The 17,821-nt window shown below is 44.8% G+C and overlaps 1 long non-coding RNA gene across 1 annotated transcript; it reads right to left on the bottom strand.

The window, feature by feature from the left end:
- Positions 1 to 6,214: 6,214 nt before the first annotated feature.
- On the bottom strand, positions 6,215 to 12,855 carry LOC132659565 (uncharacterized). The gene is made up of 3 exons (XR_009600119.1): positions 12,788 to 12,855; positions 7,063 to 7,152; positions 6,215 to 6,635 (listed from the first exon to the last, which is right to left on the bottom strand). It is a non-coding gene; the product is annotated as an uncharacterized LOC132659565 (long non-coding RNA).
- Positions 12,856 to 17,821: the final 4,966 nt, after the last annotated feature.

Consider the following 17,821-nt stretch of genomic DNA (forward strand, 5'->3'; position numbering starts at 1 on the left):
ACTTCCATGCATTGGAGAAGGAAATGGCAACTCACTGCAGTGTTCTTGCCTGGAGAATCCCAGAGACAGAGGAGCCTGGTGGGCTGCCGTCTATGGGGTCTCACAGAGTCAGACACGACTGAAGCGACTTAGCAGCAGCAAAGATGAAGCAGGAAAAAAATACAAGATGAGCATGAAGTATCCTGTAGTATCAGAAGGTAAAGCAGTGCTCAAAAACTCAAACACAGGGACCTCCCTGGTAGTCCAGTGGTTGGGAATTCGCTTGCCAAGGCAGGGGACACGGGTTTGATGCCTGATCTGGGAAGATCCCACATGCCACAGGGCAACAAGTTTCATGTCCTGCAACTACTGCGCCTCGAGCCCACGGCCCACACCAAGAGAAGCTGGAGAACCGCAACAGAAAGTAGCCACAGCTCCCTGAAACTAGAGAAAGCCCATGCACGGCAGTGAAGACCCAGCAGAGCCAAGAATAAAAATAACTCATGAATTTAAAAAATAAAGTCCTATTTTTAAAAAAGAATTCACCATTAAAAATAAACACAAAAAACCTCAAAAACAAAAAAAGAATGAGGCATGTCAAAGGAACACAGGAGGTAACTTCCAAGGGCCAGTTTCCATAAGGAAGAATTCCAAGTAGTATATGTACAAACTACCCAAACTCACTCTCCTTTCCTTGAGGGTCTTTGGACTTAATGATGCCCCTTTCAAGAACAAATGCACTGTGCCTTTACAGCAGAGAAACCTGGCAGACACCATCTCAAGATGCAGATGTCTTTAAGCACCTTTACATGGGTAGTTAGTAACCCCCCTCCCTGATATCTCAGTTGGTAAAGAATCCTCCTGCAATGCAGGAGACCCTGGTTCGATTCCTGGGTCGGGAAGATTCCCTAGAGAAGGGAAAGGCTACACTCTAGTATTCTGGCCTGGAGAATTCCATGGACTGTATAGTCCATAGGGTCAACAAAGAGTCGGTCACGACTGAGCCACTTTCACTTTTACCCAGAGTACATTTTGGTTATCATCACCCTGGGTGCCCCCAGACCTTGTAAGGTGGGGCCATCACTCACCTTCTGAAGAGGAGACTCAGCTCGGCCAGGCAGGTGGCCAGCACTTCATAGGCAGACCCTGGAGAAAGACCCACTGCCCACAACCACCCACCCCAAGCTCACCGTGCTAATTAAGATGCTGGGTTGTGAGAAATCCCCTTCCACGCCCTAAACTCCACCAGCAGGGAAGGCACTGGAGGAGAGGGGAGCCCAGCTGTTTAGAAGGAGAATGAGCTTTACTGCCTATAGCCAGTGGGGGCGGGGAAGGAAGAGGGGATTCCTCCAAAAGACAGGAAGGGGGCCCAGGGCCAGAGGACTGAGCCCAACTGGAGAGGCTGGGTCAGCACTGAGGCCGGACCCCAGAGAGGCCGGGCTCGGAATGCTTGTCTGCTGAGCCCCTAGCACCACTGAGCTAACAGGAAAGGCACGTGTGCTGCTAAGGAGTTAACCCCCAAGGAGGAGGAGAGCCGAGGCTAAGGACTGAGCTGTGTCTCCCCCTCCCCCCAAGCTCACTCCAGATTTGTAAGTACTGATGCTGTAACTCACAAAGGAACTTCATTCGGAGACTGGACCTTTAGGAGGCAATGAAGGTCAAATGAGGTCACAAGGAGGAGTCCTAATCCAACAGGCCGTGGCTTTATAAAAGGGAGGGAGAGAGATTCCCTCCACCTCTCTCTTCCTCTCCCTATTCATGCACATGCAGATTTGGGGAAGGTCGCCATCTGCAAGCCAGGTGGAATGTGCTCATCAGAAGCAGAATCCACCAGCACCTCAATCTCGGACTTGAGTCTCCAAAAGTGTGAGAGATCAATGTCTGTTGTGTAAGCCACCCGGTCTGTGGTACTTTTTACGGCAGACTGACCAGACTAAGGCAAGCGTTATAGATGGGGCGTTGCACAAGCTCACACATGAGCCCCCCCTCCCCCTGACCCCTGCCCCTTTGCCTGCTGGCTGGGCAACCAGAGAGAGCTCCCTGGAAGAGGAGAGCCTTAAGAGAGAGGTAAGGGAGGGGAGGACAGGAGGGAGGTGCTCTCCAGGAAAATGGCGAGTGAAAAGGCAAAGGAAACTTCTCGAAATACATTCTGGGGAGACGCTGTGCTCTTTTCTGCGGTTAAAATTCCATGTCAAGCCGAGAAGATGTATATTTCCATCTTAAAAAAAAGAATCATCCCAGACATTTTTAAAACCTCTTAAAAATAGAAAATGAGGAGAAACAAGTGGCCAGAGGAGTAAATGCATGAAACCAGCGTGTGTCCTGCTTTAGAACACAGAGATGGCTGGGGTCATGTTCTGCGGTCTCCTCTTCACCCAGCCCGAAACCCACACACCCAAGATACAATGCGGACACCTGTTTACAAAGAACACCCACCTTGAGCACAGGGCATGCGTGTGTGCTAAGTCACTTCAGTTGTATCCAACTCTTTGCAACCCTGTGGATCGTAGCCCACCAGGCTCCTCCATCCATGGAATTTCCCAGGCAAGAGTACTGCACTGGTTTGCCATTTTCTTCTCCACGGGATCCTCCCAACCCAGGGATTGAACCCATGTCTTACGTCTCATGCATTGGCAGGCGGGTTCTTTACCACTAGAGCCACCTGGGAAGCCAGGGGGCTGGCCAGAAAGCCCTTCTTTCAGATTTGGAATGCACCTATTCCTGGGGAACCAGCTGTGGGAGGAGGGGGTTTCTGAAGAGAAGACCTATGTTTTCTTCATTTGGTCCCAAGGTCATTCTCCAGCCTGGCTTTGCAGAGACAGATAGAGTCTCTGTGCGTCCCAAATTAGGAGGCATCCAAAGTGCAACTGAGCACGCACAAAGAGGCCAATGTCTGAGCAAAATTCCAGATAGGGAATTCCACAAAGGGAGCCAGAGGCTGATTCCCCGAGGGCATCCAAGAGACAAGAATACCTGAAAGAGCCAGCTGCCTAGCCATCAAGAATGACACAGTCCTAGATGAATCTGAAGAGTAATGTGATCCTCCATGGGAGGGGCATGGGGTGGGCATTCCCAGGGAAGTGAGGCCCAAACAAGAGTGGATGAGCAGAATGATGACCCACAAGTCCTGACACCCAGGAGGGATGGAAGACGAAGCAGCAGCTGCAGGAGCGCACAGCGGGTGTCCATGTGGAGTGCTTTGACCTGACATCGGCCCCTGGATGCTGAGACACTCCCCAGGGATAAAGAGGAGACCCCCTCACCTTGACCAAAGCTAAATTTTTGCCACTTCAAGAGAATGGCAACTCAAAAATTATGAATAACAGAATAAAAAGGAAGTCTTTGCTTCTTGTATACCATTTTCTGCTACCTTGCATTTCATGCTCTGCATTTTTAATTCTAAGGTCTTAGATCCTAAGATCTAAGATCCCTTTTCATTGTACGCTTGGAAAGAAGGTGACATAGATTTTCACTCATGGGTTCAGAATTGAGAGTTGGGGCTAAGGAGAGGAACTGTTTCTGGAATAAAAGAGGTGTACGCATTTCCTGGGAGGCCCACAGGTGCTTCCTAGTGGCCTCCTGTGTGCCATCCCTGTGCCAAGGACTCAGCAGGCAGTCTGAGCCTCAACCTCCCTGCCTGGCTCGGGCCTCCATGTGACCTCCCTGCCTCCATTGCCCATTAGACCTTGGAGGACAGAGGCTGAGCTTGCTCATCTCTTAGTGTTTTGGGGAAAAAGAAGGACTATAACAGAAACAGCAGAAAATAGCATCCCAACTGCTTAAAAGGAGAAAGAAAAATGAAGCCTGTGTTTCTTGAATACCACATGCCATAGTCACACTGCCAATACACTGATTCTTTAAATGCATGCAACACCCTAAGGTAAGTACATTATTTGCATTTCGTAGATGAGGAAATACACCTAGGGAGGTTAAGTAATTTTCCAAAGTCACTCAGCTATTAAATAAGATGGCAGAGAAGTGATCTGAACCCAGCTGTGTCCTACTTTAAAACTTGTACTCTTTCCCCTGAATCAGCTCTCTGCAACGGCTGTAAATGAATGCTTGCAGGGCTGAAGAACCACCGATTTTCCCTACTCCCTTTTACAGCTTTTACTCACAAAATGCATATGTACTGAGCATCTTCCTGTGTGAGGTGCTGGGGCCACAGGGTCTGCGGGAACCCCTGCCCTCCACACCCTCCATCAAGTCAGGCTGGAGGATCAGCCCAGACTCCATCTGAACAACTCTTCAGAGTTTAACAGGAAAATCGTCAACTAGGATGGAGTTAAATTAGCATAAAAGCGAATTAGTAATTACCAAGCTGTCAAGTCACAGCGGAAGCCCAGGAATTCCGACAACTATCAAGACATCATTTAAAAATATTTAATTCTACTTAGATCATTCCAGCTGAGGGATCTGATTGCTTCTGCTCGGTTAGAGGTGTTCTCTGGGGGAAAGCATTAAAAGTGCCAAAAGTTATCTTTCTCCTATTTAATGGGCAGCCCCGTGGAGAGTTGTGTAGATGTGGGGCAGTAGATTCTTAAGCAGATAGATTTTGTAAATACTTGAGTAACTTGGACACTGGTTCAGTTCAGTTCAGTTCAGTTCAGTCGCTCAGTCGTGTCCTACTCTTTGCGACCCCATGAATCGCAGCACGCCAGGCCTCCCTGTCCATCACCAACTCCCAGACTGTACCCAAACCCATGTCCATTGAGTCAGTGATGCCTCCAACCATCTCATCTTCTGCCGTCCCCTTCTCCTCCTGCCCTCAATCTTTCCCAGCATCAGTGTCTTTTCAAATGAGTCAGCTCTTTGCATCAGGTGGCCAAAGGATTGGAGTTTCAGCTTCAACATCAGTCCTTCCAATGAACACCCAGGGTTGATCTCCTTTAAAATGGACTGGTTGGATCTCCTTGCAGTCCAAGAGACTCTCAAGAGTCTTCTCCAACACCACAGTTCAAAAGGATCCATTTTTCAGAGCTCAGCTTTCTTTATAGTCCAAATCTCACATTCATACATGACTACTGGAAAAACCATAGCCTTGACTAGTTGGACCTTTGTTGACAAAGTAATGTCTCCGCTTTTTAATATGCTGTCTAGGTTGGTCATAACTTTCCTTCCAAGGAGTAAGCATCTTTTAATTTCATGGCTGCAATCACCATCTGCAGTGATTTTGGAGCCCAGAAAAATAAAGTCGGTCACTGTTTCCACTGTTTCCCCATCTACTTGCCATGAAGTGATGGGACCGGATGCCATGATCTTCGTTTTCTGAATGTTGAGCTTTAAGCCAACTTTTTCACTCTCCTCTTTCACTTTCATCAAGAGGCTCTTTAGTTCTTCTTCACTTTCTGCTATAAGGCTGGTGTTGTCTACGTATCTTGGCCCTTAATGTATGAGTCTGAGGTTTTCCAGTGTGCCTCGGAGATTTAGGCCAAATAACAGTTTTCATCGGGCTATCCAAAAACAAAATGAGCTTCAATTAAATGAATATAAGATTAAAAATCCATCACATCTAAACCTTTCAGATAAGTAGTGACTTTTACCGTTTGTAACATTTAATCCCGCAACATTTCACACTGTCCGTGTGCCTGCTCAGTCACTCAGCCATGTCCCACTCTTCGAGACTCCATGGACTGTAGCTCGCCAGGCTCCTCTGCCCTTGGAATTTTCCAGGCAAGGATACTGGAATGGGTTGCCATTCCCCACTCCAGGGGATCTTCCCCACCCAGGGATGGAACCCCCGTCTCCTGCATCTCCCACATTGGCAGGTGGATTCTTTACCACTAGCGCCACCTGGGAAGCCCTGAAACATCTGAGAAAGGACTCGATGGGCAGTAGTAACAGGCCCTGGTGCTCTGAGGGGGTGTGTGTGTCCCCCCATGCCCTGTACCCCAAAGCCCTGCTCTCATGTGGCACCAAGGAGGCTCTGCTTGTGCTCAAAAACTGGAGGACCCGAGTTCAAACCACCACCTCACTCACACTAGCTAGATGTCATGGAACAAATATCTCCAATTTCCTCTTTTATAAACTGGAAAAGCTAAGACCTACTTTGTAGGGTCCTTATGAGCACCAGCCACATAACATACTTCACTGTGCTTTTCAAATCATAAAATGCTTAAGAGATGTGAATTGCTAGTATATTTGAGGAATAAACTCTTTCAATCAGTTATATTATTATACACAACTCATTAAGAGTACGAAATCTTTTGCTATGTCTAAAAATATATGTCTGCAATTAAAAGCAATTTTTAGTGACTGCAGAGTAATTGAAAATGATTTCTTTTTAAATTTTGGTTTAACTTGATATGGTATAATAATTCAAAGACTTGGTTTCAGTTTTCATTTATTTTAATAATTGCTGAGCCCACCAGGCTCTTCTGTCCATGAGACTTTCCCACCAAGAATGCTGGCGTGGGTCGCCATTTCCTTCTCCAGAGAAGCTTCCCAACCCCAGGGATCGAAGCCACATCTCTTGTGTCTCCTGCATTGCAGGCTGATTCCTCACTGCTTGAACCACCTGGGAAGCTCCAATATTAATTAATTAGTTCCTACAAAGGTACACATTAGTATTAATGGCTCATATTCTGCTGTTCGAGGGCAATCACCATGGGAGACAGGACAAGCCTCAGAGACATTGAGGGGGCAGTTCCAGACCACTGCAACAAAGCAAAAATTGAAACAAAGAGAAAATCACAATAGAGCAAGTCACGTGAATTTTTTGGTTTCCCAGTGCATTAAGTTGTGTTTATACTATACTATAGTCTATTAAATGTGGGATAGGATTATGTCTAAAATAACAACAGCCAGTAACTGAAAATGACTCTATTACTAATAAATGCTAACCATCACTGAGTTTCCAGCAGGTCATAATCTTTTTGCTGGTGGGAGGTTTCAAATATTTCAAAAATTACCAAAATGTAACACAGACGCCGGACGTGAGCAAATGCTATTCAAGAAATGGCACCAATAGAGTTACTCGGCACAGGGTGGACACAAACCAAAATAATCCCCTTTCGAAGTACAGTAAAGCAAGGTCTGCCTTCTAGTGTGGTGTTGAGAGTGGAGACTTGGAGAAAAGCCGACCTGGTCTGGAGTCTGGAGCTACTTCTGTCCTAAGAGGAACCTGTGGCCCAATTGGAACCGTTTCATCTTTTCATCTTTCAGATTCTGCATCTGTGAATGGGATGGAGAGAAAATTATGGGTTGTTGTAAGAAGAAAATTAATGGAGACAATTAAGCAAAATACATAACTAAAGAAGATAATTTTATAAAGTGTATAAAATATGTGTCATTCACTATAACTTTTATTACTAATATTTATACAGAGTTGTCAAACCAAAAGCTGACCTTTTCTGGGTGTAGAGGGTACAGGGGATATCCATGCAGGGAGAAGCTAGGCTGGAATTCAAACTAATGACAGAGCTCAGTTCTATTGGGCTTCCTTGGTGGCTCAGAGGTAAAGAATCTGCCCACGATATGGGAGACCCAGGTTCGATCCCTCAGTCAGGAGGATCCCCTGGAGGAGGGAATCAACCCACTCCAGTATTCTTGCCTGGGAAATCCCAAGGACTGAGGAGCCTGGTGGGTTACAGTCCCTGGGGTCACAAAGAGTTGGATGTGACTAAGCAACTGCCAGTCCTATAGGACTTACCAAGGCATCGTAAATATAGTGGAGCATCAATTTGCCAAATGAATGGATTTATATGAATTTCATACCTAAAAGCCCACCTGGACAGGATGCAAAGTTTTTAGAAGGAGAAGAATTTTCATATTTTAAATGTATTTTATTGAAGTATAGTTGTTTTACAATGTTGTGTTTCTGTGCTGCGCATAGTCAATCAGTCGTGTCCGACCTCGTGGACTGTAGCCCACGAGGCTTCTCTGTCCATGGGATTCTCCAGGCAAGAATACTGGGGTGGGTTGCCATGCCCTTCTCCAGGGGATCTTCCCAACCCAGGGATCAAACCCATGTTTCCCACATTGCAGGCAGATTCTTTACCATCTGAGCCGCCAGGGAAGCCCGTGTTAATTTCTGCTGTATAGCAAAGTGATTCAATCACACACATATATTAATATATTCTTTCTCATATTCTTTTCCATTATGGTTTATTACAGCATATTGAATATAGTTCCCTGTTCTATCAGAGTTGTTAAAGTTGCAATCTGTGGAGACACTTTCACAATCAAAAGCACATTTAGAGCCAGGCTCTGACTCTTGTGGGATGAGTTACAAACCCCTTTGTCCCCATATTAACCCCACCTCTTTCTCTGAACTGTGTACACATGTCAAAGGTGGTGTCATTTTCCTGAAAAGGCAGGATCCAACCACCTAAATTTCCCTCTCAAAACAGTTGCTCGGCCAGGCGCGGGTCTCCTGAGATCTGAACTGAGTTCCCCTCCTATTAATAGGCTTATCCATCCCTTCCCTCCTGCCAGCCTCTCTCATCATAGCTCACCCTGGTTTCAGAAGAAAAGCATCTGGAGGCGGTAGAAAGAAGCTCGAGCCTTAGATTCCAGGCCCAGCTGTACTACTTGGTAGGTGTAAGACTTCACACAAGTCACCTCTTGCCCTTCTCCCTCCATTGCCTCATCTGTAAGACAGGTCCTCATCCTTCTCAATGGGAAAGGAAGAAAGAGTCATCCAGAGAAATGTGGCCACATGGTCCTGGCTGAGCGATTGTGTCTCCAGTGTAAGTCGCTGGCCAGGAAGTCTGTTGAGCATTACCACTTAATCTGAATACATCCTCATTTCCCTCCAAATCTCAAAAAGTTATCAGTGACTGCTTCACCCAAGAAGCTTCAACCAGGATTTCCCTGGTGGTCCAGTGGTTAAGACTCCATCTTTCCGATGCAAGGCCAGCAGTTTCCACCCCTGGTCAGGAAACTGAGATCCCACATGCTGTGCAGCACAGCCAAAAATAAATAAAATAAAACGCTTTTTTAAAAAATAAAATAAAGAAGGACCAACAGCTTCCATTCAAACAATAAAATCAATGTCTTATTTTATTGTTTTATTTTATTCTTATTTTATTGTCATCCTTTCAAGCAGGGAAGATTCCTGTGAGCAATCACAGGAAAAAAATCTCGTGACAGAGATATTTCTGTGATTAATTCCGTGGAATATCCTGTCTGTCTCCTCCTTAGGTTCCAGAACAATCTATCCATGGCAAATGAAGCCTACTGGCAGGCTTCTCTCAACACAGGGAATACACAGGCTCCTTCCCAAAGCTGGAACATTCCAACAAACAACAGCCTGACATTTGTGCAGCACTTCTCTTTAAGGTCAATATACTGAGGAAAGATTGGAGAAATTTGCATTTAATGCATGCAAATCTCTGATATTTTAAATCAGGATCTCTGCCCCAGAAAGAACATTCATGTCCTCAGACATACATCTGTACATGGGTTGGGCTCCGTCTGCCCTCTGAACAGAGGATCTGTGTAAAGCAAGCCCATCCATGACCTGGGTGTTGACCAGATTACAACAAAATCTCTTCGACAGCTTATTCATTCACAAAAAATGTCCACTGAGTCCCTGTGATATGTCAGGCCTGAGTCATGTGCCAGCAGCTCAGGGCAGAGCATGGGGGCAGGGTGTTGCCAGTGGAGATCTGCAGAGATCTGCAGAGATCTGCTGGTCCACCTTACCAGACTCAGACATTAATCAAATAATCACATACACTCGGTATTGTAAACTATGATGAAGTCCGTTTAAGAAGGGACTAGGCGTGAGGATGAGGGTGGGGACAGCAAAGAAGACCTCATAGCCACAAGCCTTGCACATAGTACATGCTCAATAAACGCAATGAATCAAACCTTCATGTCTCTCAAAAGATTCATGTGTTGAAATCCTAACCTTGGTTTGATAATACTAGAAGACAGGGCTTTGGGGAGGCTCCACTCTCATGAATGGGATTAGTGTCCTTATAAAAGCTCCCTCGCCCTATCTTTCCATCATGTGAGGCCAGAGCAACAAGACCACCATCTATGAACCTGGAAGCTGGTCCTTGCCAGACAGAGAATCTACCAGCACCTTGATTTTGGACACTCAGCCTCCCGAAGTGTGTGAAATAAATGTTTGTTGTTTAAGCCTCCAGTCTGTGACACTTTGTTATAACACCTCAAACTGACCCAGACAATGAATATTCAATGGATGGAAGTTAGATCTGAGGCCTGAAAGACGAGTAGAGGTTAACCAGTCTGGAGTATGTGGGGCAGGGAGAAGGGTGGTCCAGGGAGACGCAAAGGCCTATGCAAATATCCTGAGACAGCAGGGAGAATGACCATCTTGCCTCAAAAGGAAAGCTCTGTGGGGCTGGTCAGCCGAAAGCAAGGGCAGACAGCAGTGGAAGACGAGGTGAGGAAGACATCAGAACATCAAGCCCTTTTCCCATTCTCAGAACCAAGAATTGATAGTGAACCCTTTCATTTTTATTTTAACTTTTTATTTTGTTTTGGAGTATAGCCGATCAGGGCTTCCCAGGTGGTGCTAGTGATTAAAAAAAAAAAAAAAAAAAACCCTGTCTGCCAATGCAGGAGACATAAGAGATGTGAGTTCAGTCCCTGAGTCAGGAAGATCTCCTGGAGGAGGGCATGGCAACCCACTCCAATATTCTTGCCCGGAGGATCCCGTGGACAGCAGAGCCTAGTGGGCTATAGTCCATGGGGTCTCAAAGAGTCGGAGAAAACGGAAACAACTTAGCATGCATGCACACAGCTGATTAACAATGTTGTTATAATTTCAGTCGTGTTCCCTGTGTTGTACAAGGTCTTCACTGGTTATCCATTTTAAATATAGCTGTGTGTACATGCTCTCCCTAACTATCCCTTTCCCCCACCCTTTCCCCTACACCTGGCAACCTTCAGTTTGTTCTCTAAGTCTGCGAGTCTCTTTCTGTTTTGTAAGTTCATTCGTATCGTTTCTTTTTAGATGCCACCTCGAAGGGATGTCCTATGATCTTTCACCTTCTCTGTCTGATTTAATATAGTGAACTCTTTCAGTCCACCTCATTTTCATCAGTTCCACTAGCTGATATCTAATTCTTAAGGTACAGGAGCTAGATGTGAACAGAGACCAACTGAATGGGCCTGCCCTCAGGAATTTTGCTGCCTTGTAAAACACAGCTTTATTCAAAATGCTCAGACATAGGAAGTGGCTGGGCAAAGGCAGAAGCAGAACATTTGCACCGATAAACAGGAAGGAATAATACAGGACAGTTTGAGCAACACTCTATACACACCTGCCAATATTTATACAGCATGTTCCAGCCCTTCTGAGTTTCTCAGGTCAGCATTACCCTGATCTCTGCAAAAGACACCAGTTAAAAATCCAAGGAAAAGGCTTCTCTGGTGGCTCTGTGGTAAAGAATCCGCCTGCCAATGCAGGAGACGTGGGTTTGATCCCTGGTCTGGGAGGATCCCACAGGCCTTGGAGCAGCTAAACCCTTGAACCACAACGAGCCCACGCTCTAGGGCCTGGGAACTGCAACAGCTGAAGCCTGCATCAAGAGAAACCTCTGTGAGGAGAAGCCTGCGTGTCGCAACTAGAGAACAGCCCCCATTCACTGCAACTAGAGAAAGGCTCATGCAGCAAAGAAGACCCAGCACAGCCAATAAATAAATACAATCATTTTTAAAAGATCCCAGGGAAGACTATCATTAGGACTTAATCCTGGTCCAAATATTCTAGGCCCTGTGCCTCCATTAGCACGTGGGAAGAAATCTTCCGTTCTATGCTAGAGAGAGGGCAGGCCACGCTGTGACATTCTCACAAACAGGTGGGGTAGAGTCAGCGACAGTGAGAGCCAGAAGGTACCCCAGAGATAAAGTTATTCCAACCTCTCCTTCTAAAAAGAGAAGACTGAGGCCTAGAAAAGGCAAAATATCCTTCACAAGATCACTCATAGAGGTTAATGAAAAACAGAATCCAGAATTTAGTCTGATGTAAAGTCCAGTGTCCTTTTTATACGATCACTCTAGCTCCTGGTATAAAGAATATATGTATGTACATAAACATTATAGTGGGTAAGATTCTAAGATGACTGAACTGACCTCTCTTGCTTTTGGGGGTTGTCATATGTATAGCTTTCCCTTCAGCCTCTCTAAGGCAAAGACTTTCACCAGTCTCCAAAGACCCCACCAGAACTTTCATGCTAACCTTATGAATTTACTGTTTGTCTACCGATCCAGAAAGAGAGAGATGGGAAGATTAGGAAAAATCATTGCCTTCTCTGGTGGTGAAAATGCTGTCAGTTGCCAAAATAAAAAAGTATCATCTTACCCAAAAAGGCTTTCCAAGCAAGATGAGTTCCAGATTAGTTAACTCAGTGACTCAGTAACATCTTCAGAGACCCCAGTTCATTGCCCCTTCCCCTTTGTTGACCTGACTTTAGGCTGGCTCTTCTCCTGGTTGCAGCTATCTAGCCATCACATCCAAATCTAAGAAGGACTAGAAGAGCTGTTTCTCATACTTATACCTCCGCCAGCCGCAGAAAAGAAGAATGATCTTCCCTAAATCACACGGGATGGAGGGGACATCTAGATAAAATCAGGCAAAATGAAGGAGAGATGGATTTTTAATCAAGAGCCAGCTACCCAGTTTCCCCTAGTGGGTTCCAAGCATTGCTTTTTGCCTTCTAAACCATTTCATTTTTAGTCACTATGAGCAAAGAGTTTGAATGTCAACAGAACAGTCATTACAGAAGAATTCTGCTGCACCAAGACAATAGATGCACCCTGTGGAGTTTATTATAATGGATTTAAATTCTATTTCATTTTGTTTGGTAGAAAAGTCATATTCACAACTCACATTTTCCTCCCCTCCAGGGGCCTCCACTGTTCAGATTCATTCCACCAATAAGCAGTCCTAAAAACCTGTAAGATAATATAAATGAAAATGAGAACAAGAAAGATTTCTGTTCTATTTGTTCTTAATATCCTGGGGCAGGACTTGGATTTACTTATTTGGAGCAATGTTGTGGCTTATGAAGCCTGTGAAAGCTCCCAGTGCTATAAACTCTTGTAATAAATGCAGTTCTTAAGAACAAAATTCTTGCAGAAACTGTTTCTTCGTTATTCTGTAGCTTTAAAGAAAACACTAACAAATAAAAATTACCGTGATACCTAAACTTTAATGCATCAGATGGTTTTAGCATCCACGCTCCAGCATTAAGGTATTACTTCACAGAATTTGCAAACACAGTGACAAAAGCCCACTTTGTAAGAGCACTTTATGCACGTGTGAAAGTGTATGTTACCAAGGATGCTCTCCCCTCCTCTCTTATTTCTAAGTGTTGCTTTTAATTCACTGGTTCTCTGTCCCCTTTGCGGTGATGTCCCTGAGGACCTAGATGATCATTCCCTGTCCCCTCAACAACCTCCTCCACCACCACATTTTGTTTACAAGAATCCAGTGTGGTTTCTCTGAACACTGTATATTTTCTCACACCTCCGCTTCTTTGAATGAGGTTTGCCCTCCATCTAAAAACACCCTCCCCATCAGTCTGAGATCTTCAGGCTTGAGTCTTTAGCTTATTCCCAGTGCTTCAACACAACAGTGATGACCATCTCGGTTGCCATTTTCTGGACACAATAATGATCATTTTCTTAGGATAATTTACTAAAAGTGAAACAGCTAGATCAAAGTGATGTAATAAAAATCACTAGAATATTAAACAAGTGAACAAAAAATTACCCTCCCTATCAACACTCCCTTCTTTGCTGGAGGACTCTCACTCATCTTTGAAGACCTCTTTCAAATCCTTCCTCTTATCTGCCAAGAACAGGTCCCTAATTCCCTTCCCCAGTGCCATCGACCATGTGTGGGGACCCTTGGTGACACCTCCACAGCCTGTAACAGGTCCTTATTGCACCTTAAGTCAGGTGAGATTTGCCTATGGACACTGCCCTGTGCCCCACGCTATAGAGGTACCACCCTGACCTTCCCCATGGATCAAGTCTAAGCCGTGCCCACCTGGAGCCCCTGTCCCTTCCTCTCTCAGACCACGGTACAGGTGCTCAGGCTCCCAGAATTCCCACCCAAATGACCCCAAGTCTGCTGTGGGCCTGCTCTCCCAAAGGGGACGCTCACTGCACATCCCTAAGCCCAGTGGCCTCCCAGGTGGGGCTAGTTGTAAAGAACCCACCTGCCAATGCAGAAGACACAAGATACGTGGGTTCGATCCCTGGGTTGGGAAGATCCCCTGGAGTAGGAAATGGCAACCCACTCCAGTATTCTTGCCTGGAGAATTCCATGGACAGAGGAGCCTGGCAGGCTACAGTCCACAAGGTCCGAAAGAGTCAGACACGACTGAGCACCACCCCTAGGCCCGAATGGAAGCTTAGCAGTTGTCTCTGTGAGGCTGTGGCAGCTGAGGCTGTGGTCCCTCCTGATGCAGGGAGAGGAGAATACGGAAGGGCAGACATCGGAGAGAGGGGAGGCCCGGGGCCAGCAGCTGCAGTGTAGCCGCATTTCTGCTGGAAACTTACCGAAATTACCCAAGAGTTCTGTACACAAACCTTGCTTTCAGCACAGGTGTTAAGCAAAGAGACTAGGGCATTATGTTTTATTGAACTGTTCATACTAGGCCATGGACTGTGGGCCTCCTCAAGCTCTGGCCTGGCCCTGCGCATGTTAGGGGCACTTCTGGGGATGGCCCAGTCGTGTGTGTGGTGCTTGGCATGACAGACTCCCTGAGGGGAGTTAGTGTGAGTTCCCCTCCGGACTGCGGGGGACTGGCCAGGGTAGCCATTATCTTGTAGGGACCTTCAGAGGAGGGACACCAAACTCCATCAGGAAGCTGATCTGGTGTTGACAAAGCATTACAAAAATAAAGTGTGAGCACCAACCAGAATGGTGTTTATTATAAATTGTTCCTGTTTGAATTTTACCTTCCGAGATGTTTCAGCTTTTGAGGTTGTGTACCTTTCTGAGGAAATCTTTTCTGCCATGAGAAATTCCAAAGAAGATTTTCCGTCAGTGCTGAGGGAGCATGATAGAATCAGCTAGGTGCTGAATATTGGCACAGGGAATGTAGGCACAGAGACCTGTCTATGGTCACATTTCTGTATCATGACATTAAACACTCTGGACCTGTGGATCCCAAACAGCAATGCACAGAGGGACTGCGCAGAACCATGAGAATCGGTCTGGGGCAGACACCGGGGATCTGTGTGGGTGGGTCAGGATTTTCTGTGTTTTTGTTTTGAGTTTCAGAGATGATTCCAAGGAGCTTTGTATGGGGACCGTTGCCCTCAACTAGAAATGGACACAGGACCTTTATCATGTACCAAGCACTGTGTCATTTAATGGTTTATGTAATTTTGATTTCAACCTTCCCAGTGGTCCTGTGAGGCAGAATGTATGCTCTCCTCCCTGACAGATGAACAGAGATGAGCGGGAGGAGTGATTCACTCAAGTTCACAGAGCAAGTTAATGGTGAATGCAAGACATGATAAAAAGACTTCTGGCTCTAAGCCCGGCGGCCTTCCACAGGAGCGCCAATAAATGGCAGGACTGAGGGATTATTTCAGCTCTCAAAGTGTTACCCAAAAGGGTTATAGCTTAGGTTTCTTTTCAAAGACATCCGTTTGTCAAGACAATTCCAAGTGGCTGTGCATCTCCCAAATTTAAGGGAGAGTCTGGCAGCAGTGCTTAGAAATTCAGGCGGCTCCATTAGTGATGGAATCAGGACTGGCAAAGAGGAACTGTGGCATTTCTAAAGATGTGGGCTTCGGAAGCAATGACAGACCATTATTGGAAGGGGGAAAAAGCTCTCATTCCATTAACTACCATGTTTAAAGCAAGAGAGTGAAAAAGCTTTTAAAGCTTCAGGAGCAAACACGTGAATTTTCTCTCTTTAGAAGAAAAAAAAAGTTCCCAAACAAAAGCTCTGCTCTTAAAATGGTCTCCAAATGATGTTATTTTTTTGCCATTTATTCTGGAGCCATATACACATGGGCTTGTTTTCGACAGTTCCTTTAGGAAAACGAGTGCACAAACACCGTCTGTTCAACGATAACAGAAGAGACGAAATCTGCTTTTAGGGATTGCTTTCATCCAATCACAAGTGGCCTCTTCTCTTCAACAGGAGGGACTCGGGACTCAGCCAACTTCCATCTCGGGTCCTGGTGTCCTCCTCCTGGGCAGAGGCCAGCAGTCTCTCCTCCGACCGCAAGAGCCCCTGTTCTACAGCCAAGCACAGAGCACCTCTCTTTCTACTCTTTAGTTTTTCTTGCACTTCTTTTCTTCCTAGATACCCAGATTTCCTGGTCACTATAATATTTCTATGAACCACAGGGAATGGCTAACATGACTAGGTTTCAGCTCTAAAGCAAACCTTATCTTTGGGTCTCCCAGGTCCCCCCCTAGAAGCAGCCAGTGGTTCTCCTTATTGGATGTCCCTTCAGAAACAGTCTTTGCATGGCTAAACATATCTAGTAGATATGTATTTTTTATGCACAAATGTTTACGAATATATAACTAGTTCTATGTTTCTATATACATGGGCTTCCCTGATAGCTCAGCTGGTAAAGAATCTGCCTGCAATGAAGGAGACCCCGGTTTGATTCCTGGGTTGGGAAGATTCCCTGGAGAAAAGGGATTGGCTACCCATTCCAGTATTCTTGGGCTTCCCTGGTGGCTTAGATGGTAAAGAATCTGCCCGCTATGTGGGAGACCAGGGTTCAATCCCTAGGTTGGAAAGATCCCCTGGAGGAGGAAATGGCAATTCACTAGAGTATTCTTGCCTGGAGAATCCCCGTGGACGGAGGAGCCTGCATCCATGGGGTCGCAAAGAGTTGGACACAACTGAGAGAATAAGCACAGCACACACACACACACACACACACACACACACACACACATATTTGAAGTATATTGGTCATATAGATTTTTTTTTTTGACAGAGTGACTTTCACTTTCACTTTCTTTCGATTTGGATTTTTCAGCTTAACAATGATAACATCTGATAGTAATGACACTCCTTTCCACTCTGTAAGCCTCATTTTTCTTTCTCATTTAATTGACATCAGCTCTCCAATGATGACAAATAACAGTGTGATAGCACATTTATACAAATTAACTATCTTAGACCACACAGAAAACCTTCATAAATCTCTCAGAATGGGATTTGTACTAACGACATCCTCTGATCCTAATGCAATGAGAATAGTAAGATTAAAGGTAAAATAAACAAAAAAGCCCTTCTACCTGGAATTAAAATATATACAATTAAACAATTCTTAGGACAGATAGGAACTACAAAAGGAGTTTACACAATATTTTGGAAATAATCGAATGAAAACATGACATATTAGAATCAATGGAATTTTGCAAAAGCAACTGTCAGGAAAATATATATATTAAATTATAATAATGATATAAATGGAAAAAATTAACACAATGAATTAAATACAAATTCAAAAGACTGCCAAACAGAGTAAACAGAAAGTATTTTCTTAACATCATTCCATATATACACATATATGGAATATATATATATATATATATATATATATATGAAGTCCAAAATTACATTAAATGGAAAATACTAGAAGATTTTTGCTAAAATCAAGAACAAGACAAGGATGCCTTTTACTGTTACTATTTAGCATTGTGTTAGAGTATAGCCAATGCAAGAGAAAGCAAGAAGAGGCATTAGATTTAGAAAGAAAGATGCAAAATTCTCACTATCTGCCAGTGATACTGAATTTTTCTTTTTCTCTTTTTTTTGTGTGTGGAAAAGCCCAAAATACAAATGGGAAAACTACAAACAATAAGAATTTAGAAAAAGTAGGTTATAAAATGAATATATAAAAATCAATAACTTCCATACTTTAAAAA

The sequence above is a fragment of the Ovis aries genome, chromosome 3 (assembly GCF_016772045.2).
Source record: "Ovis aries strain OAR_USU_Benz2616 breed Rambouillet chromosome 3, ARS-UI_Ramb_v3.0, whole genome shotgun sequence".
Taxonomy (NCBI): Eukaryota; Metazoa; Chordata; class Mammalia; order Artiodactyla; family Bovidae; genus Ovis; species Ovis aries.